Raw genomic sequence first — 10,610 nt, 5'->3', positions numbered from 1 at the left:
CATGTTTTTGCAAAGCTTGACCTAGCTCAGGCGTATCAACAGTTGCCTGTTGATGATGCTGCTGCTGTAGCTCAAACCATTGTGACCCACAGGGGGGCATTCAAGGTAAAGAGGTTACAATTTGGAGTAACTGTTGCTCCTGGAATTTTCCAAAGCATAATGGAAAACACAATACGGGGTATACCAGGGGTTTGCCCCTATTTTGATGATGTCTTAATTGCTGGAGACTCTACACACAACTTAGCTGAGAGATTAAGGGCTGTACTGCTGAGGTTCAGGAAAACGGGCCTCAAACTTAAGAAGGACAAATGTAAAATTGGGGTGCCTTCTACAGATTTTCTGGGATTCAAAATTGATGCTACTGGGATTCACCCTGCTGAATCCAAATTGAAAGCTATTATGCATGCTCCTAGGCCAAAGTCCAAGGCCGAACTACAGGCCTTTCTGGGCCTTCTGAACTTTTACAACTCCTTCCTTCCAAACAAGGCTAGTGTAGCCGAGCCTCTTCATAGGCTCCTGGACAAACAGGCAGTGTGGCAGTGGTCACAAAAACACGAAGCAAGTTTCAATGAGGTTAAGGCCTTACTCACTTCTAACAGTGTGCTTGTACATTTCAATGAATCCCTTCCTGTGTGCATCGCTTGTGATGCTTCTCCTTATGGGGTGGGAGCCGTACTAAGCCACCTCAGACCAGATGGAACTCCTGTTGCATATTACTCCAGAACCTTGTCTTCTGCAGAGCCAAATTATGCTCAAATTGACAGAGAGGCTTTAGCTGTTGTTGCTGGAATCAAAAAGTTCCATGATTTTCTATATGGCAGGCATTTCACGGTCTTCACTGACCATAAGCCTTTGTTGGGGCTGTTTACCACACATAAACAAACTCCCCAAATCATCTCCCCCAGAATGCTGAGATGGTCTATCTTTCTGTCTGCCTATGATTTTTCCTTCTTTCACAAACCTGGGAAAGAAATGGGCCACGCTGACGGCCTCAGTAGATTACCCCTGCCAGTAATAGAGGCTGACCCTGCACCAACAATCAATATCCTCTCCATTCAGGCCTTGCCTGAGTCCCCTTTAGATGCCAGGGATGTGGCTGCTGAATCAGCCACAGATCTCACACTTTCTTGTGTCCTATCCTGGGTTTTATCTGGATGGCCAGAGAGCTGTCCAGGCACTGAGTTTCAGAGTTTCTGGTCCAAAAGGAACGAGTTATCCACTTTCCAGGGTTGTCTGCTTTGGGGGAGCAGAGTTGTCATTCCTGCCTCAATGAGGACTAGGGTCTTAGGTTCCCTCCACGAGGGTCATCCTGGCATTGTACGTATGAAGGCGCTTGCGTGCAGCCATTTGTGGTGGCCTGGGTTAGACAAAGACATTGAGGCTAAGGTGCATGCATGCCACCTTTGTCAGCGCTCACGCCCTGAAATGCCCCAAGCTCCTGTACATAGATGGGAGGAAACACAGTCTCCATGGTCTAGGGTGCACATTGACTACGCTGGGCCCTTTCAGGGTCAATTCTTCTTGGTCCTGGTTGACAGCCATTCAAAATGGCTTGAGGTTGTACCTGTCTCTTCCACAACCACTGCAAAGACTATTCAAGTACTGAGGGGGATTTTTGCTGCACACGGGCTTCCTGATGTCCTCGTATCTGACAATGGCCCTCAATTCACTTCTTCCAAATTCCAAGCTTTCTTACAGGCCAACATGATTCATCATGCCACCTCTGCGCCTTTCCACCCGTCCACCAACGGTATGGCTGAATGCATGGTTCGCATCACCAAGGACGCCTTGAAGAAAATTACCTATGGAGACTGGCATCACAGGTTGGCTGACTTCCTCCTTTCTTATCACACTACACCTTCCACTTCTACTGGGAGGAGCCCAGCTGAACTTCGTTGGGGCCGCAAACTGACTACCAAGCTTGACCGATTGCACCCGGACAGACTACCTTCTACAACCACACATCCCAGGGCACCTAGACAACTGCTAGTGGGTGCCCCGGTTTGGACTTGTAACTACGGGCCTGGTCATTTATGGGTCCCTGCCACTGTGTCCAGGGTCACAGGTCCTTTGTCCTACGAGGTTTCCCTGGACGACGGTCGTGTCCTGCGACAACACATCGACCAGCTCCGCACTAGACAGGACCTTCCCACTGAGACTCCTGGTTCTTTTCCAGGGGGGGAGGGGGACCCCTTTGGGCAAAGGGAAGAGTGCGGGCTGCCGCCTATCATTAACGAGGGAACTACAGACAGCTCATTCCGAGATTCCGCGAGTGCTCCAAACAGGAATTCATGGAGCCCAACTAGAACTCAGGCACCAGTGCCTACTCCAGCCAGGGAGTCATCCCGGGGGCATAATCACTACTCACCCGAATCACGCAGTACTCCAGTCAGGGAGGATACCCGGGAGCGTCCAAACAACCCACATCCTGCAAGAGAGCTGGCACACATTCCGTCTAGTTGGCCCAACACTGCCCCTGTCCCTAGAAGGGGGCAAGCAGACAGGGAGGTGGTCGAGGAACCGAATCCCGACTACAACACCTCTGGCATCACTCAGGGGACAACTGAGTTTTGGAACAGTACAGAAACCCCAGTAAGCCCGGGTACAGAATGGGAACACGGGGAAAGACAACCTCTTGACAGGTCTAGGACAGACCTGGGAAGTTCTACAGAGTTGCCCAACAGTGACAGTCACTTAAGAGGGCCAGAGAACCTGCAGCCAGGCAGGATAACCAGATCAAACAGAGAAAGAAGCCCTGGCCTGACGAGCCCGGTGGGCAAGCAAGCAGGCCAGGCATTGGAGCACAGTCCTTGGGGATCACCAGGGCCTAGCAAGGGGGACAAGCATACATCACCCCTCAGTCAAGGGATACTTGGAAGGTGCCCAGAAGTCAGGAGGTCACAGAGAGCTAAAAGATCTCCTAAGTATTTAGAAGATTTTGTAACCCTACTGGCAAAACAGAGTTAACAGAGAGTATTCCTGTACACATAGGAAAATAGAACACTGGGGAACAATAGAAGCAAAAGGAATAACTGCTAAAAAGCTAGTACGGGTTCCACACTTGTATTGGGTTGTATATTATTATTTGTATGATCATAGTCTTAGCCGGGGGGGGGAAGGGGTGTTATGTCCTGAGCCTGTGAAAGCAGGCTCGGGGCATTGCAACAGTCCCGGGCAGGTGCAAGCTGCCCGGGACCAGACTGGCTGTCGCCAGCACTCGCGCGCATGCGCGAGTGCAAGCGCGCCAAATGTTGCAGTTTGGCTCGGGAATCGCCTATAAAAGGGGCAGGGAGATTTGGGCGTTGTCGGCGTCTTGTAACCAGTATGCTGAACAGAAATAAAGAGGTTCCTGAGAACTACAACTGCTTCTCGTGTCATTGCCATTTTGCGAAGGACTTAACAGCTCCTTCTAAGGTCCTGAGAGATGACACTGATAAATTAAAAGAACTCAGAATGCACCAACTCTGCAAGCTCTTATTAGCTATGCAGTAAGAAAGTAAATGGTTGGTAAAGCAATGTATGAATTGAAGCACCCATTCATCAAAATAGTTGGGAACCAAAGAGGTCTATGTCAGTCGTTAACACTTTTGAAATGATGTTTGAAATTTTTAACTATTACTTTTATAATGGCTGTGAGATTCAACAGTTCCTAATCACACAGCATTTGTAATACAGCCTTTAAAAAAGAGTGCCATTATTTCTGGGATTTATTGCATTTTATTTTTTTTCAGTGTTAAATAACATGAAAGTACATTTGTTTCTATGCTGCCACAAGACAATGGCCTTGGACTGTGCAGCTGAAATCTATTACTCATCCCCAGTGGAATGAAATTTTAAAGAGGTTTTGGAGCAGTGAATAAATTTTAATACCGCAGAAAGAGGAGAGTGCTTGATATTTGAAAGACTTCACAGTAATTATAAGGAAATCCCCCAAATCTATCTGTGTAATTCTGTCTTTTTTTTTCTTTCAGTCTTTGTCAAATCCTTGCTTATAATAAAAGAATATTTTCCTTTGATATACCATGAACAAGGGTTGTTAATTGGAGAGGACACACTGAATTAATAGCTTGCTTAGAACTGAGAAAATATATGTTGAACCTGTTAACCCAGGGGTCTTCAAACTTGGCCCTTTTATGACTTGTGGACTTCAATTCCCAGAATTCTTCAGCCAGCTTGCCTGGCTGAGGAATTCTGGGAGTTGAAGTCCACAAGTCATAAAAGGGCCAAGTTTGAAGACCGCTGTGTTAGCCAGTGTTTCTCAATCTTGGCAACTTTAATTAAGATGCATGGACTTCAACTCATGCTGACTAGGGACTTTTGAGAGTGGAAGACCACACATCTTAAAACTGTCAAGAATGGCAACACTTGCTACTTTATAAACTTTATCTATTTATTTCCTGCTTTTTGTAGCTTCCTATTTGTTTTGTATTTTTATCTGACCTTTATTACTTCATAAATAACTCAAGAAAGAGAACAGACATAATAATACTGTTCAAAAGCACATCTGACATAAAAATTAATTCAATTTGGAAACCATGAATTATAACACTACGATGATGATGATGATGATGATGATAAAGTTGGAATGGACCTTGGAGGTCATCTAGTCCAACCCCCTGCTTAGGCAGGAAACCCTATACCATTTCGGACAAATGGCTGTCCAGTCTCTTCTTAAAAACTTCCAGTGTTGGTGCATTCACCACTTCTGGAGGCAGGTTGTTCCACTGGTTAATTGTTCTAACTGTCAGGAAGTTTCTCCTTAGTTCTAGGTTGCTTCTCTCTTTGGTTAGTTTCCACCCATTGCTTCTTGTCCTGCCTTCAGGAGCTTTGGAAAATAGCTTGACTCCCTCTTCTTTGTGGCAGCCCCTGAGATATTGGAACACTGCTATCATGTCCCCCTTCGTCCTTCTCTTTGTTAAACTAGACATACCCAATTCCAGCAACTGTTCCTTATATGTTTTAGCCTCCAGTCCCCTAATCATCTTTGTTGTTCTTCTCTGTACTCTTTCTAGAGTCTCAACATCTTTTTTACATCGTGGTGGCCAAAACTGGATGCAGTATTCCAAGTGTGGCCTTACCAAGGCATTGTAAAGTGGTATTAATACTTCACGTGATCTCAATTCTATCCCTCTGTTAATGCAGCCTAGCACTGTATTGGTTTTTTTGGCAGCTGCAGCACACTGCTGGCTCATATTTAAATGATTGTCCACTAGGGTCCTTTTTTTCCCCCTTTTTTGAAGATGGGAACAACATCAGCTCTTTTCCAGTCCTCTGGTAGTTGCCCAGTGCTCCAGGATCTTTGAAAAATATAGTTCAGTGGTTCTGAGATCACATCTCCCAGTTCCTTAAGAACCTTGGGGTGTAATCCATCTGGTCCTGGTGATTTGAACTCGTCTAGGCTGGATAGGTGTTCACTTACCATTTTCTTGCCTGTCTTAACTTGTATTTCTATTTTGTTTTTTATGGCACTATTTTTGATAGGTTGGTCTGTTTTTTCCTTTTGTGTAAAGACAGATGCAAAAAATGAGTTAAATGGTTCTGCTTTCTCCCTGTTGGTTGTCACCTTCTTGCCACTTTCACCCACTAATGGACCAATTCTAATTTCTCTTTATGATTTTTATTCTGTGGACTATGGATGGTCACATATTATTTGGATTTTAACAATGGTTTTTAGCCTACACTGTACATTTAGTTACTTAAAACTTATCAGTGAAATATTGAAAATTTTAATCTAATTCTATGATGCTTGTAAACTCTGTTTATCAATTTCTTGCTATACTTGACCCCTTTGGCTTCTGGCTCTTTTCCTTATCTTAAAAATGCTTAATAAAGAATATCATAATTAAATAAAGAGGCTGAAGCTGAAGGGAAAACCAAAGCAGGAAGCTCCCCCCCCCCCAGTGACCCAAACAACATATACAGAAAGAAATTAAACTCATGCAGATTTCATTGCCAGTTCATCCAAGCACTCTTAAACAGATGAATTAAATGTGTGGGAGTGATAAGGGACAACTCAGCAGCTGAGATCTCTGCTCCCAGAAATTCCTACACTTTCATCCAAAGCAGAACTTTGACATTCCAAAGAGAACAGATGTCTTCAGGGACTAACATTGCTGGTTATACCTACATGAAATAATGGCAACTAGTTAGCAATTTTTTTCCCTTGGCTTATTTTCCTTTCCTCCGGATGCTCCTCCAAAATAAATTTGCATGCTTTAAAAACTGAAGAAGAATCACTTCTGAGACAGCCAACAATATTAGAATTGTTAAATTTATTTATTTTGTTTATTTATTTATTTATTTATTTTAGATAATTTATATAGCAAACAGCGTCTCTAGGCGGCTTACAGAGTTGTAGGTCTGCTTATGCTAAATAGTTGCAAACAGTTATTTCTATTAACAACAAGAGGTATTTTTGCAATATATTCATGTTACTTGAGTTTCTGCTGACAGAAATATAAGTTAATATTTTGAGAATGAAAGAAATTGAGAATTCAAGTCACATGCACTAAAAGGTTCAAACAGAACAGAGTACAGGAATGGGAACATGAAAGCAATTCGTTGGACTCTAATCATGAGCTAAACTAAGTAACCCCCAGAGAGATAATTATTCTAAAATGAAAGAATTATTTGAGCTTTCTCAACAAAAAAAAAAAATATGGCTCAGCTAATGATCATAAGACTCCTCTCAGGTGCAATTGGATCAAAAAAGATATATTTTATTTATGTAAATACGTGTATGAATCTTTGTATTTTTAGTTCTCCTGCTTTGGGGGCAGACTTGGAAATAACCTTCTACACTGCCAGTCACCATCAATGAGAACTGCCACCAGGTGTGAACTGACATAGACAAATTGATCTTCTGTCTCCTCTGAGCAGGGTTTACATGGATGGTTGGAAAATTAAAATTGTATCTTCTGTGAAAGGCCAGCACGATAGCACAAAACCTGGCTTTTAAAAGTTTCATCATAATTATCACAAAGAGATATCACTTAGTGTACATAATTAAAAATGCCTACACTTTATTTTTCTTGGCACACTCCTGTTTTTCTTTTTTTTAAAAAAAGTACTACTGCTGCGTTTTTTTTAAAAGAAATTGTGCTGATCCTATCAGCATTAAAGTTTTTTTAAGTCATAAGAAGTTTACTCTTCAGCTCTCAAACATCCAGTACTGTGAATAATAATTGTTGTTGCCCACTACAAATACAGTTAATTGAGCAAATGTATCTTAGAAGATATTAATATACTGTATGTTTGTGTTTTAACTGGGTTTTGTGATTTAATCTCTTATTAGTTGCAATGTTGTATTATGTGTCAAGTGAAACATGACAAGTTGTCTAAGTGTTTGAATAGGTACGTTACTAGATGAGCAACAAAGCCTATTTAATATTTTTGTAGTTAGAAAAATAGGTCATATTTCTACTTTACCAGAGAGAATTTTGTATCTTGAAATGTGACTAGGAAAAGAGATAAAGGCTTTGTTTTCAAAGTTCCTGGCAACTAGCCTCAGGTTGCTACAGAAACAGAATGTTGCTTTGGGGGAAATAATATCAGTACTATGTCTTAAATTTCTGCATTCAAATCCTTCCCTCTATTTCCCCTACTTAACTAATATTATAAATAAAAGGCAATTCCTCACAAGGCAATACTAGTGTAAAAGAGCTATGGTAAACTATTAACTGATATAATTCATCAGCTAGAATTTTAACTCAGTTAATCGGCAAGCAAAATTTTATGTAACTTTCATAAAACCAACTCCATTCCATGTGTGTCAAATTTGGCACTGTCCATTTTTTGTATATAATGAGCAAATTAATCAAAAAGAAAAGCTCTTTCCAACTCAATGGACATTGACCTTTTTCCTTAGGAATTCCACCATACAGTGGAATCAATTTTAATTAAATCAGAAAGATTATGCATATCCTATGGGAGGTTTAAATCTATTGGCATTGACTCTTCAGCACTTAATAACCTAATAACCATAAAACAGGGCCGCGGGCTGGATGTATCATAATGAAACCGCGCCCACCCCATTGCTGGCAATGGGAAAAAAGTCACGACTCATCACATGACATTGCGAGTTTGACACCCCTGCCATAAACGAACAGTGGGAACAGATAGTTAAGACTTTACTCTGTGTCTATCTCTGTCTGCTCTTTGTCTATGAGACTGCTAATCTGAGGTCATTTTCTTCTGCCTTTCTTCCCTGACATATACACATGAAACATATTGTCATTGACTCTTCTCCTAGTAGGCTGTTACAAGAATAGATGCAATTTAGAGGTAGCACTCCATTATATTCATAGATTGTTTCCAAGATGTGTGGTTCCATTTAGGGAGGTGTCTTTAAGCATGCTTTTTTTGCTGCTTCATGAAATTATTTTAAAGGATTTAGCATAGAACATCTGAAATCATCATAGCACTGGAGCAGAAATACTATGCAATGAAATGTCAGAATGGCAAAAGGATTACAGAGAACCCAAGGTCAAGAATAGCGAACAGGGAGAAATTATTTAAGAGTGATGGGTCTTTAGAGAGACAGTTTGCTACAAGCTCCACTGGGGAGAGAGGAGGAATTGATGCAAATGGTAAATTCTGCAGCAAATTTTTACAAATCCCTATTATTATGACTGTTGTTATTATTAAATATATACTCTGCTTCTCTTATTTGTGTGCTCATGATGGCTTAGAGCAATAAAACAAAAACATAAAATGCAACAGTAAAATCAATACAATGAAAATATTTAAAATACAACTAAAATAGAACAACAGTACGCAAGTGCCCTCTCCTACATACCAGATGGCTGAACTGTGGAAAAGCTGTTGATCAAAGAAAATGGGAGGTTCATAGCAATAAAAGCAATCCCCTAGTGGTCAGACTATAAGCCTTTTAGGGTTTTAAAGGGCAGTGCTGAGCCTTTCCTATTCAGGAAGAGTCAGATTTGTCATATTTATAGATGTATGATGTGTTCCTTGACACCCCCTCCAAATACAGCTGTGGGGATTGGGGAGTGAAGTAGTATGCCCAAATTGAAAAATGTTATTTTGGGGGTAGCTCCATATCAAATAGATTTCACTTCTATTCTCAAATCTCATTTTCTCTTTACCAAAGAGAAAGCCCCTCATCCAATCCATTATCAAAATTAAGCAATGTTCAAGGTTGTTCCTTGGAGTTAGATGGTAGGAGGCATCTATAGGAGGTTTTATCAGTATACCACTCTTCCCTGTGGTCTGCCCGAAAACTACAATCCAAATTGAGGTGAATATGCTTGAGGTTGTCTATGGAGAATGATAAAAAATGCTCACAGAGTGCTTTGAAATTTTCTGACTCCATTTTCCCAACATCTCAGTAGAGGTGTTATATAGAAAGTAATGCTAAAACAAAGAAAGTGTCTGGGATTCATTCAGTTTATCTTGCATCCTCCATGTTCAAACTCCAAGACAGCCCATTTGTTGGGGAGATGACTTCATAACAGAGCTGCTCTTTGCTGCCTGCCCATTGGTATAGCAGGGAATAGGATCATCTGGCAGTAAAGTAATGTTTTCTATGGAAAAAAACAGGAAAACCTCCCATGGAAACATAGGATCTGGTATAGATGAGTTGCCTTGCATAGGATTGGTACCCTGCTGGGCTTTTAGTCTCTTGCAGTCTCCCCTCTCATTTGGCTATGGGATAGCTAAAGAAAGGAGAATCCTAACTATTATAATGGGGGGGGGGATTTAATGGGCTGCTGGGAATATTTATTTAATGACCATAAGGTCACTATTCCAATTGGAAAAACATCTGTGAACAGTTCAGAGCAGCCTCCATGAGCAGGAGTTGAAAGAAAGAAAGCTGATTTAGCAACTCATTCACAATTGTAATTAGGAAGCCATCCCCAATTAGTCCCCATTTGGAATGGCCGTATGGCAACTGAATAGTTGAGACAGAAGAGGGGAAGGTAGTTATTCAAGCAGGGCCCCACTAGCCAACAGGCAGAAAACTCTGAAGAACCCAGAGTATTCCTATGCCTGGTTCCTTCTTCCTTATTTGCTGTATAGCATGTTGCTGTCCCCAGCAGCAGCACTAGCTACTCCTATGTTACAGCAACCATCCTACTGGCTTTCTTCTGGCAGCACAATAGAGTGTATGTTGTGGGGGCAAGAGATTTCAAGGACAAAAGAAAAACACATTAATGGGATCGCGTGGATGAGCTCATAGTGTTAACTGCCTAGGCATCTTTTGTGTTGTACACAATGGCTACTAACGTATAAGATGAGAAATTCTCAGGTTCATTCAGAAAATCATCCAGATTTATCAGACATCTTGATTAGACTATCTTGATTAGTCCTCCACTCCTGCTGAGGTTTATAGCAATTAGCAGCCTAAAACTGACCAGAGTTATTACAAAGAACACTTTCATCACATCCAGCCAACCAGATTACCAAACTCAGCATGTGGCCTCTATGAGGCCAGATACCAATTAAGACAAATCAATGGGTCATCATGGCAAGCATGACATTCTAAGTTACACTTGGTTGGTCAGCCTCCCTATGGACACTGAAGAATCCTAGCACTTGGAGGGTTATGGTTTCATCTCTTTGTTTCTACTTCAATAATTAGGAAAAAA

Source organism: Crotalus tigris, unplaced genomic scaffold (assembly GCF_016545835.1).
Source record: "Crotalus tigris isolate CLP2741 ecotype Arizona unplaced genomic scaffold, ASM1654583v1 scf7180000017550.10884619, whole genome shotgun sequence".
NCBI lineage: Eukaryota > Metazoa > Chordata > Lepidosauria > Squamata > Viperidae > Crotalus > Crotalus tigris.
This window is presented reverse-complemented; position numbering follows the sequence as displayed.